The following is a 13,010-nucleotide window of genomic DNA, read 5'->3' as shown; positions in this document are numbered from 1 at the left end:
CTGCCAGGAAGCGAATGTGCTGCCAGGAAGCGCATGTGCTGCCAGGAAGCGCATGTGCTGCCAGGAAGCGCATGTGCTGCCAGGAAGCGCATGTGCTGCCAGGAAGCGCATGTGCTGCCAGGAAGCGCATGTGCTGCCAGGAAGCGCATGTGCTGCCAGGAAGCGAATGTGCTGCCAGGAAGCGAATGTGCTGACAGGAAGCGAATGTGCTGCCAGGAAGCGAATGTGCTGCCAGGAAGCGAATGTGCTGACAGGAAGCGAATGTGCTGCCAGGAAGCGAATGTGCTGCCAGGAAGCGAATGTGCTGACAGGAAGCGAATGTGCTGACAGGAAGCGCATGTGTTGCCAGGAAGCGCATGTGTTGCCAAGAAGCGCATGTGTTGCCAGGAAGCGCATGTGCTGCCAGGAAGCGAATGTGCTGCCAGGAAGCGCATGTGCTGCCAGGAAGCGCATGTGCTGCCAGGAAGCGCATGTGCTGCCAGGAAGCGCATGTGCTGCCAGGAAGCGCATGTGCTGCCAGGAAGCGAATGTGCTGACAGGAAGCGAATGTGCTGCCAGGAAGCGAATGTGCTGCCAGGAAGCGAATGTGCTGCCAGGAAGCGAATGTGCTGACAGGAAGCGAATGTGTTGCCAGGAAGCGCATGTGCTGACAGGAAGCGCATGTGCTGACAGGAAGCGCATGTGTTGCCAGGAAGCGCATGTGCTGACAGGAAGCGAATGTGCTGCCAGGAAGCGAATGTGCTGACAGGAAGCGAATAGAATGTGCTGCCAGGAAGCGAATGTGCTGACAGGAAGCGAATGTGCTGCCAGGAAGCGAATGTGCTGACAGGAAGCGAATGTGCTGACAGGAAGCGAATGTGCTGCCAGGGAGCGAATGTGCTGCCAGGGAGCGAATGTGTTGCCAGGGAGCGCATGTGCTGACAGGAAGCGCAAGTGCTGACAGGAAGCGCATGTGCTGACAGGAAGCGCATGTGTTGCCAGGAAGCGCATGTGCTGCCAGGAAGCGCATGTGCTGCCAGGAAGCGCATGTGCTGCCAGGAAACCCCTGTGTTACCAAGAAGCGCATGTGTTGCCAAGAAGCGCATGTGTTGCCAAGAAGCGCATGTGCTGCCAGGAAACCCCTGTGTTGCCAGGAAGCGCATGTGTTGCCAGGAAGCGAATGTGTTGCCAGGAAGCGCATGTGTTGCCAGGAAGCGCATGTGTTGCCAGGAAGCGCATGTGCTGCAAGGAAATGCCTGTGTTGCCAAGAAGTGCATGTGTTGCCAGGAAGCGCATGTGCTGCCAGGAAGCGCATGTGCTGCCAGGAAGCGCATGTGCTGCCAGGAAGTGCAAGTGCTGACAGGAAGCGCATGTGTTGCCAGGAGCGCATGTGTTGCCAAGAAGTGCATGTGCTGCCAGGAAGCTGCTGCAGCAGGGAAGCTCTTACCTTAGTCTGATCCTTGCTTTTGGCAGAAGGAGCAGCGGGGGAAACGTAAGCAACAATGCCGGGCTCAGGGATGTAGTCCTCTCTGTTCTTGTGCAGCACCGGGTTCGACTTTAAGTGATACCAGCCCCAGTGAATCAGTCCCAGGCTTGTGCCCATCACAATAAGAACCTTGTAGTTCCTCCAGATCTTCTGCAGACCCATGACTGATGGAGAGCGAGCTGAAGAAAGCAAATATAGATTCATTTTCATCTGCAGGATTAATGCACCATGACATCTGCCTCAATATTTAGACAAAGCATCATACATTGAAATATTAAACAAGATGTGTTTTTATTCTATGCTATGAGACAAAACAACTTTAAACTAAGCCTGAAATCCCTCTGCTGAACCTCCATCAGGGTGCTGCTTTGGGCCATGGTGTTGCTCCCTAATTGACCCTTGGAGTCAGTAACCACAGCAACCACAGTATTAAAGGAGCAGTCCCCGTATTTATTTATGACGTCAAATACTCTAAACTGCATAGACGTGAGAGATAACTATCAGCCCTGAGGAGCCAATAATGCTCCTAAATAACTCATTCCACAGGAACTCTCACAGCACGGCGTATTAGGACCATTCAAAGACGGTAAAAAAATCGAAATAAAAATATTTTAGTTTAAAGTTGCCTTTTTACCAGAATAAAAACGCAAATTTAGGAGTAACACCAATATCTACGAAATTAAAACATACGAATAAATGAGGAAAAAGTAGGAAATTAATGAGAGAAAAAAACACATATTTAGGGGGAAAAGTAGCAAATTTGCAAGATTTTAACGTACATTTATGGAACAAAACCAGATTATAATACACATTAAAGTATGCTATATAAAGAAGATGCAAATAGGGTATTTAATTATGGAACGAGAAGATACAATGGCCTCATGGAAGGTTTTAAAGTAAAAATGAATGATACAATAAATTTGCATGTTTAGAATCTCGTAAATTTGAATGTTTTTTCTTGTAAATTTGCCTAATAAATTCAATTCAGTTTAATTATATAGAGCACATGTCATCCCCAGGCCCATTACGTTGCAACCAGATCATCCAGTCAGACAGATTCAAAGTTTTCTATCTAAGGAAAACCAGTTGATTGCATTGACCCTTCAGCAATCCCTCACACTAAGAATGCTTGTAGCGACAGTGGAGAGGAAAAACTCCCTTTGAACAGGAAGAAACCTCCAGCAGAACCAGGCTCAGTGTGAGCGGCCATCTGCTGAGGCTGACTGGGGTTCAAGGAGACAGAAGCAGACATAGAAAAAGGCAACTGTAAAAAGCGGCCCCTTCCAGCAAACACAGCCAGGCAGACGAGCTCCGAGCCAGCTCCCATGTCAGAGGATGAAGAGAGCACATCCAGCCAGTCACAGTCAGAGAAATAGGACTACACTGGAAAACAGGTCAAGCTCCAACATCTATAAACAAAGGTGTTGATGGCAGCAGCACAGCTGATATGAGTGGATGGAGTCACAGCCAAAGTCACAGCCAAACAGGAACAGACCAGATGAAGCTACTATGACAAATTTGTGTCTATTCTGGTTAAAAATTCGGTATTTGGAAGGCCCTGATACCGTCATGCGTTCACATTCAGCAATGAAGATGTGCTCTTTAATAAATAAACATATCAAACAATAAAAGTTTATTTCAAAAGGCAAAGGTTTAAATCCACATCACTGCTGACCATCAGACATTGCTGGGTTCATTCCAAACATCCCTCCTGCTGTGAAGAACTGATTCCCAAAGATTTTCCATCAGATAGAAACAGCAGCTTGGACTAAATGGATGGAAGGCTTCCAGCCTTCTCATTTGTTTGTTAGGTATTTATTCTTTGATAGTTCTCAATCTTTTCCTAATTGGCTTAAAGGTTAATTGGCTCAGATGCTGTAACCATATAGCAGGCTTACTGGATCTGAATGGATCATTAGATTTAATCACACATGATGGATATATGCAGGGCTTTGGTTGCATGTAGGTAACAATCCGTTCAACAGAGTGCATGCAATTACTTCGTCCAACTGCTTCATCCAACCCTTTGGTTTGTTAAAACCAGTACTTGCTGTTAGTGAAGGTTCCTTCTGTTTAATTTCAGTCTAAGGTAACATTTGTTCTTTTGGTGTCGTATAAAACAATATGAGCCTAAAGGATTGGTCCAGCACTAGTGAAGGGTCCAACATCATTGATGCATAGGCACATGTTTCGAGAAATGGAGTGAAACTCCTGTTGATGCGCGTATCGTTTCAAAAAGTCACGTTTTAAAATGAGTCACGCACTAAACCTTCCGTTTAGTGCGTCAGTGGGATGGCTATTCCATTCCCTGAGGACCGCTATCATGCAGATTTTAGATTGGTCTTTGGTCAAACAGACCTTAATGAAATGGCTGAATAACCTCCTCAGTATGCTGTCAGTTTATTCAGTCCTATTAATCATCTATTTACTTGATTCAGGTATTTTGGACCAAGGACACATCTAAAAGTTGCAGGACAGGGGCTGTCAGGAACTGGAACTGCCCACCCCTGTTATAAGCGCATCTGTGAACAGGATGCATCTACCAAGAAAATCTGATCTTTTGAGGTTGATTTTTAAATTCATGAGGAAATATGTTGCCGCCTGAAGGCGAAGGAAAGGTTTGAGCCGTGTGGGCCCATTTTCATCCTTTTCCTCTCAGTTATCACCCAAGTTACCTGAATTTAATTCTATATATATATATATATATATATATATATATATGTATATATATATATATATATTTTTTTTTACAATCACCCTTATTCACATGTTCACCTAAATGTCCACGTTATTTATGGACTGCATCTAAAAATCTCAAACATTTTTCCATATCAATAAGGAAATTAAATAATACAATATAACATAGAATGCCTTAAGTTACATTATTACCAGGTCAAGGCACTTTAGTCCAATAGACCGCATGCAGTGCATTAAACGTCCAGCAGGTGTCAGTATTGAGTGACATGGTATTAACGCAGCATCAATATAGTTTGGAAATGTGTCGAAACGCCTCATCAACCATCACTAGTCAGCACATATCAGTCCGCAGTGGCCTTTAAAAACCTCCAATCATTTATTTAATGAACACTGGCGAGAGAAGGAAAACACAGAAGAACCGCAGACATTTTACTTTTAACACCCTGGTCATTATTACAGTTTTCTGCCGAGGATAATGTTGCAAAAAGACCGAAAAGATTCACGCAAAACAGAAGAGAACAAAGCATAGATTCACCTTCAGTAATCAGCTGCTGCAGGCCGCCATATTGTTTCTCTCTGTCCGCGAGAGGCGCCTATTGATCTGCCTGAACAAATGTCACTGTAAGCTATAATAATTAAAGAAATCTTAGCAAAGAGTAAAAACTATTATTTCTATCGCTTGTGTTAGATGGAGATATTCAAACAAAAGAAATGTAATCTAACAAAAACAAAAATAACCCTAACAAACTCGTGGCAAGTGTATCGCTCGTTTAACCGTATTTAAAATCAGGCGAAAATTAGACAACTATACTAATGTTACGTCAACACAAACGCATGGCGTAACTGGGACGGGGAGGAGTCAGTTATGTCACATTAATGTAGAGGCACCCCTCTCTTATATAGAAATCTTATAATCACTCAACTTGCAGATGATAAAACTCTCTTTTTGAAAGATAAAAATCAGGTCTCTAGTGCTTTGGGATCATTAAAAGAGTTTTCACGAGCTTCTGGATTATATGTAAATGTCAACAAATGTGAACCCATGGCTAAAAAGCAGAGATGGCAAAAGTACTCACTTTCCGTACTTGAGTAAAAGTACAGATACTTGTGTTAAAAAATACTCTGGTAAAAGTGGAAGTACTGATTAAACTTCTTTACTCAAGTAAAAGTAACAAAGTACAGGCTTGTAAATTTACTTAAAGTATAAAAGTAAAAGTAGAAACCACTTTTTTCATGCCGTTGCCTACATTTTAAATGGATGTCTGCCAATAGGACTAGATCTCCGTTGTGTTCATTTTCAATCATCTCGTCGTCCATGCTACTATGCTAACGCCACCGCCACCAAGCTGCAATGATTTGCCGCCAATGAATACCGCCAAATCTGTCGATTCATCTTGTAGTGGTGCGTCAAATGCAACGTAGGTTCCCATCCAATTAGATTGAATTTGGTATTGATGACGTGAAAAATAATAACGGTAACTCCATTGAAATGATTCAAAACTAAAGTAACGAGCCAATTTTTTAAAATGTAAGGAGTAGAAAGTACAGATATTTGTGTAAAAATGTAAGGAGTAGAAGTAAAAAGTCGCCATAAAAATAAGTAGTAAAGTAAAGTAAAAATATCAGAAAAATCTACTTGAGTACAGTAACGAAGTATTTGTACTTCATTACTTCCCATCTCTGCTAAAAAGGAATGCTCCACCAGCTCCATTCGTAATATAACAGTTAAAGATGAAGTGAGGTACTTGGGCATAATAATTACTAAAGATCAACAAAGAAGAGCATCCTCAGATTTTGAACCCATTATTCAGAAAAGTCAAAGAAAGCTAAACCAATGGCTCTTAGAGATCTCTCTATTAAAGGGAGAGTATTAGTAACCAAGGCAGAGGGGATTTCACGTCTGACTTTTGCAGCTTTATCTCTCCACTTCTAAATGACATTTACATAATGTGAACTTTATTTGGAGAAATAAGACTCACTATTTATTTTCATGAATCCATACAATGAAGGTGGTCTTAACTTCCTAGACTTTAGTACTCTGAACAACACTTTTAAAATCAGTTGGCTAAAAAATATATACAAATATCCTAACTGTATTTGGAGTGCTTTACCTTTGCATCTGATTTCTAAACTTGGTGGATTAAACTTCTTCTTAATGTGCAATTATGATATTGATAAAGTTCCCATTAAGTAATCAGCTTTTCACCGCCAGGCCTTCCTGTCATGGACTCTGATCTATAAACACAACTTCTCCCCCCTTAGGTATCTTATATTGAATAACAGGGACATTCTATACAAGCATAAATCTCTTTTTATTGAGTATTGGTTCCAAAACAACATTACACACGTGGCTCAGTTATTTAACAAAGATGGTCGCCTTTTCTCATATGAGGAGTTTTTAACTGAATTTCATCTTCCGATTCCTCCAGGGGATTATACGAAAGTCTTTGGATCCATCTCTTCAGCTATTTGTATGCTTTTCTGGTCATGTCTTAAATTAAATATTTCTCAGTTGTCCTTGTTATCACCGGTGGATTCTTCTGTAGGTAAAATATGTTTTGTTGTTTCAAAAAATACATCAATCCTTATTTCAAATGAACATTAAAGTTGTACCTTATGCCATCTCACACTGGGGAAGATTCCTGGATTACATCAACTGGAAAGAAGTCTGGCTGCTTCCAAATCGATATTTGATAAATAACAAAACTAAAGAAATCTCATTTAAGATAATCCATAACATTTATCCTACCAAAGTCTTTATCCAGAAACACTTTAAAAAACATTGATGTCACCTGCAGCTTCTGCTGTAATAATCCTGGAACATTTGTTCATCTATTCTGGAACTGCCCACTTATCAAGACCTTCTGGTACAGCATTTATTATTTAATAAAGAGATAAATAGACAAAGATTTTCTTTTATTTTGGAAGACTATACTATTCGGCATTAAGGGAAATTGCAAGGTTCAACCAAAGAGATCACATAGGTATATATAATTGACTTTATTATTATTATAGCCAAGTTCTTTATACATAAATGTAAATATAGAGGCTCCAAACCAGCATTACTGCTTTTAAGCATGAACTTAAACAATACATTGACACCATACAATTATCAGAAAATAAGAAAGCAATCAAAACTTGAGAAGCCTTTGTCCTTTTTAATATTATTTAGAGCGCAGTTTCCCACTAGCGTTAACTTTTGTTTAATAGATGTATGATCTTAATTTATTTTTATGCAATTTCTTGTCTTTCTTCCTTACTGTTTCTTGTTTTGCACAAAACGAGGTCATTTACTTGACTGGTAAAAATGTGAATTTACCATTTAAAAATGGTTGTGAATACCTATAGTACAATATGGTTGCTCTGTATGTTCTTTGCAGAAACAAATAAAGTTGTATAAAAAAAAAGACACATTAATATATAATTCCTCATAAGAAAAAATACTTATATTACATTTTCAACCACACATTTGTCAATTGCAATAATGAATAACAAATAAATAAATAAAACTCGTTGTGTCACAAATTTACATCAAATTCTAATTATTTTATAACTTCATATAAAACCTAACTGAACTGAATCCAGGAACTTTAAGACAGAAATTTATTTAACTAATATAGATTTAGAGATTTCCTGCTGGCCTAATTTCATCCCTGTTATCTGATAAATGAATAGTTTCTATATGCTGCCTTCTCAGATGTTTCAGACTCCAGAAAATGAAGGAAACCAAAAAAGAGAGAAATATAATCTATGATTAATATCATAATTATAACCTTGATCACCCATGGAAAATTATAATAGTACAGCCATAAAATCAAAATTCAGAGTTTCAGCATCACTCCTGATTCAGGAGCTGATTTTTTGGGATTCTAGTCAAAGACAGGCAGACAACACATAAAACAGACCCATTATACAGACAGAGAAATTTAAATAGAACAGACCACATGAAGCTACTATGAGAAAAGTCAGAGAGAGCAGAACTTTAGAGATTAAACTAACAATTTCTGCAGAGTGGGAGAATAGAGGCAGAATGATGAAAAATGGGTTTCTATGTCCTCCAGCAGTCTAAGCCTATAGCAGCAAATCTGACAGACAAATAAGATTTATATTTATTCACATTTTTTTAATTGTTCCACTTATGTTGGCTGCAGTTTGTAGTAGCTCTGCTGGCTTGGTTCAGATGTGGCCAACCAGATTAACTAAGGCTCAATACTATCAGCTTTAAAACAGACCAATCTCAGCAACTAGCTGCTTTAAGAGCTTTTCTTTAAAAACAGGGGGAAAAAAGGTTTTGCCATTAAATCCATAGTGATTTGATTGATTATAACCTGATATCGCTGCTCCTGTTATGCTCTGTTGGGTCTGAACTGTTCTGGATTGAAAATAAACCATCCATCCATTATCTGACACGCTTGTCCCGAGTAGGGTCACGAGGGGGTGCTGGTGCCTATCTCCAGCAGTCAATGTGCGAGAGGCGGGGTACACCCTGGACAGGTCACCAGTCCATTGCAGGGCAACACAGAGACAAAAAGGACAAACAACCAGTCATACACACACACCTAAGGAGAATTTAGACAAGTCAATTAACCTAACAGTCATGTTTTTGGACTGTGGGAGGAAGCCAGAGTACCCAGAGAGAACCCACACATGCTCAGGGAGAACATGCAAACTCCATGCAGAAAGACCCTGAGCCAGGAATCAAACCTAGAACCTTCTTGCTGCAAGGCAGCAGTGCTACCCACTGCTCCACTGAGAAAGCTTGAAAATAAACCTGTGCCTTTAATTCCTACTATTCAAGTTCTAAACTTTCACTTTCTAAAAGAATATTATGATCAACTGGATCAAATGCAGCACTGAGATCCAACAGGACGAGCACAGATACATTTCCATTATCTGAGGCCATGAGAATATCATTAGTGACTTTCACCAGAGCTGTTTCAGTGCTATGATGAGCTCTAAAGCCAGACTGAAACTCTTCAAAAAGCTCATCGCTGTTTAAGCTTTCTCTGCTCACACACTTGATTAGCAAACCAACCGTCTCTGTCCTGATATTGAAGAAAATTCTTGGTCAGGTTTTGCTGAAAAGGGGCCCATGGTGTATTAAGCTCTATTCTAATTTACATTTAAGTTAGGTTAGAAATCCCTTGAACAGCCAAAATGTTTACCCCTTTATGGATAACTGTGATACAGTCAGTTTAAACACTGAAAGTTGCATATACATTTTTGGAGGTCAGGATTTGAACTGATTTACTCTTTTTATGACTCCTTTTCTGGCCTTACTAATACTACTATCAGTTTGATTTTGAGGATGTCATACATTTTAGACTTATTTATAAAGAAGAGTTTGTTATAGATTCCACTACAAAATCAGCAGCAGTGATGATAACATTAAAGCAAACAGAGTTTGAGTGTCAGAGCTCTGTTTGCTTTAATGTATTTCTGCATACATTTTAAATAAGGCTCTAGAAATTGAATTAGGAGCAGTGAAAAGAAAACGACATTTTGTGCTCTACAAGTTGATTCAGAAAAAAATACCTAGGTGGATCTAATTGAAAATAGTAGTGTTTAAATATTGGATTAATGGAAGTTGATCTACAGAATGAGTTTGGGTGGAAAGGCTGCAAACGTTTTAGACTAATAAGGACTTTTGGATACGAAACAGTAGATTTGTTTATCAGGTTTTAAGACAGAAACAAAACTACGGATATTTACCAAGAGCTTTACAATCACATTTTTACAGACTTCAAAACCTTATTTTGTATTTTTGAAAAATCCAAATTGAAAAGGAATTGATGCTGCAGCTGTGGTTTTGAAATTTATATTAGGTTTATAAAAAGAGCCTTAAATAGTCTGCCAAAGTGGTAGAACTGTGTGCAGTGGGACTGGCACTGGAAAGGTCAGGAAGCGTAAACTCAGAAAATATTATTATCTATGGGGGTTTATCATCATCATTACAGCATTAAAACAGGTAAGACACGTGAATCTAGCACAGGTGGGAATATCTGAAGAAAAGAAGATCGAAAAAAAGGAAAGAAGATCTGATGAGGCAGCAAAGGAAGAAATTAAAGCTGACAATATAAATATGCATTTTAAACTGAATGCACAAGTTTGAAGGAACAACCTAAACATTTTCAGAGAAATGGATAGAAAGCGCAGATAAAACATTTAGCAGCCCTCCATGTCCGTTTCCTAGGAAACAAATGCCACCGGTGCCAAATGCGGAAATGGGCAAAATCCAGTCCATAAGATTTATAAGCAACACATAGGTAAAATATGTTTGTATGCTAATAATTGAAGGAAGGATGAATGAAAAACGAACAGACATTCTTGATAAAAAATCTGCTGCCATCTACCAGGATGATGAAGATGAAATGTGGTCGCACATTTCAGCAAGACAATGAGCCAAAACACACAGCTATGAAAACTCTGCATTGGAAATAAAGAAAATAAAGCAGCTAGAATGGCCCAGCCAATTTCATTTCTCCATACTGGGAGGCGTCTTGAAGCTGTCATTGCCAACAAAGGCTTTTGTACAAAGTATTAAATGCGTTTCAGTAATGGTGTCCAATACTTTTTCCCTGTATCATTCCACTTTATTACACATAACTTAGTTTCTGGAAATCTATGGTTTGACTTCTCTGTATGTGTGAATTGCATGGATTGTTATCTGCTGAAAATGAATAGCACCTCTAGAAATTCATTTACTGAGAAAAATGGTGCCGTGTTCAATACTTATTTTACCGGCTGTTGTCACGATTAAAGGACAACAAAGAGCAACATCCCTGGAACAAAGAAATTAGAAGAGGAGCTTTGACAGAGTGTTTTCAGCACATTACTGAGAGACTTAAATGTGAGTCCAAGGGGACATGACGCCAGTCATGGTGGTTAGAGAGCATGAGCTGTCTGCCACTTGCAGTTAGAAAATGAGCTCTAAGTTCCATGAGTGACAATAACAAGATCTCACATTCAGAAGCTTTGAAGAAAGAAAGGGGAAGGACGTGAAAAAAATCACTGTAACTAATTCATTAGAGGTGGAAATTAAACCCCGACACAACAAGTCAAGGAGGAGGTCCATGCTGCTCTTAGGCCTAGCAACTGACTTGGATCAGGGTCAAGTTTCTGAGCCTGCACTCTCAGAGGACCTGGGCTGGACACCATCTTTAGAAAAAAGCCAGGAGCCCTGCAGCAGGTCATCAGGGCTGCTCAGCCGTTCTGCAGCTATCAAATGGAGCTTCATTTGACAGTGAGGTGGGTTAATTATAATCTCAGCGGATTTTTATCTTTCTGGAACTGGTCTAAAAGGTTTCTTTCAGTACCTTTGAATAACACTGCCCTGTGACCAAATCATGTGCTTCCTTTTACAACTCCTAAGCAAATTGAATTTCACGTTTCAGTTGATCGCCTGGTCAGCTTGAGAACTCATGTGAATATACAGGAAGACTTAAAGCTTTTCTATCAACTGAAGCCCAGAAGTCACACTGCTAGTTTGATGAAGCCACCAGAAAGTCAACCAGAGATAACTGCTGTCTGTTTCCATCAGGGAGAGATTTACCAGGCAAATTTGCAACTATATTATATGCTGTTGAAGATTCTCATTCATCCAGGTCATAGTCATTCAACAGAAGTAAAAAATAAAAAATAAAATAAACAATCCACTGGACTTTCTTTCCAAGTTTGAAGACGTTTCTCCTCCCATCCAGGAAGATTTTTCAATTCAAAACGTCAGGAATAGCTCCAGGCTTTATACAGTAGCCCAACAAAACCTTGTTTTTGATTAAAAACCATCCAAATTGAAACGTCCACCCCTTTGGAATGCCAGAAGGGCTCAGCTTCTTCCTGCTCTCATGGATCTAACTGGAATCCTCTGTAAGACCTGTTCTTGAATGTGATGGTCCCATTTATAGACAAATTAATAATAATAATTTCACTTTTTTAATCTCACAATGGAGAAATTCACTCTGTATATCCTAACCCATCCCCTTGGGGAGCAGTGGGCTGCCACTGTGCGGCGCCCAGGGAGCAATCCATTAACAGTTTGAATGACTAAACTCATCCAAAGTCATTTACAGACCTACAGAAATCAAGTGTAGAGAATTTGCTTTGTTTAGCAGCAGTCATTTGGCCTAAAAAATACTGCAAGATGTTGCCAAACCCAATATAAGATCCTATTTGACATTCCCCTCTCTGTACATAAAAGTGTTTATGTACAGAGAGGGGACCTCCCAAAGATCTGTAGGACTGTTAGAAGATTTCTGTTCGATGTTGATCAGAGTGGAAAACGTTCATGGGGGGGGGGCAGAGAGGTACCAATGTGCACTTGGAGGCTGGGAACTGATAAACGGCAAAAACATCTTATGGTAAATCTCATACTGATCAAAATGAGCCAACAGGATGATGAACAACATCCATATTTTCCAAAAAAATCACACACATATTTGTACATTGTTGCTGTTAGAATTCACTTTTGGTTCTACACAATATATATAATAAGCACAGCACTGCTTTCCCCATCAGAGGAACCAGACGGTTTGCCAGAATCACTTAGATTTTTTGCGTCTGCAAAATTACAATCCACGTCCCCAGAGCCCGTGCAAAAGCAGGCTTGACCAGCTGGTTGCTTGAGGAGTCCCACAAACCAGCCAGGCTCCATAGGACTCCTTCTTCAGCTTGACAGCATTCCTTACTGCCGGTGTCCACAAACCAGGTTCAGGAATAACTGCATTGGCAGCCACAGCAGACCTTCCAGCCAGAGCCGCAGGTAGGCCGCATCGGCAGAGAGGCAGATAACATGGTGGTCCACTTAGGCTTAGTGTCCACCCCACATGGAATCTAGGAGAAGCTCTCCTGG

Source organism: Cyprinodon tularosa, unplaced genomic scaffold (genome assembly GCF_016077235.1).
Source record: "Cyprinodon tularosa strain WSP-4 unplaced genomic scaffold, ASM1607723v1 ctg920, whole genome shotgun sequence".
Classification (NCBI taxonomy): Eukaryota; Metazoa; Chordata; class Actinopteri; order Cyprinodontiformes; family Cyprinodontidae; genus Cyprinodon; species Cyprinodon tularosa.
This window is presented reverse-complemented; position numbering follows the sequence as displayed.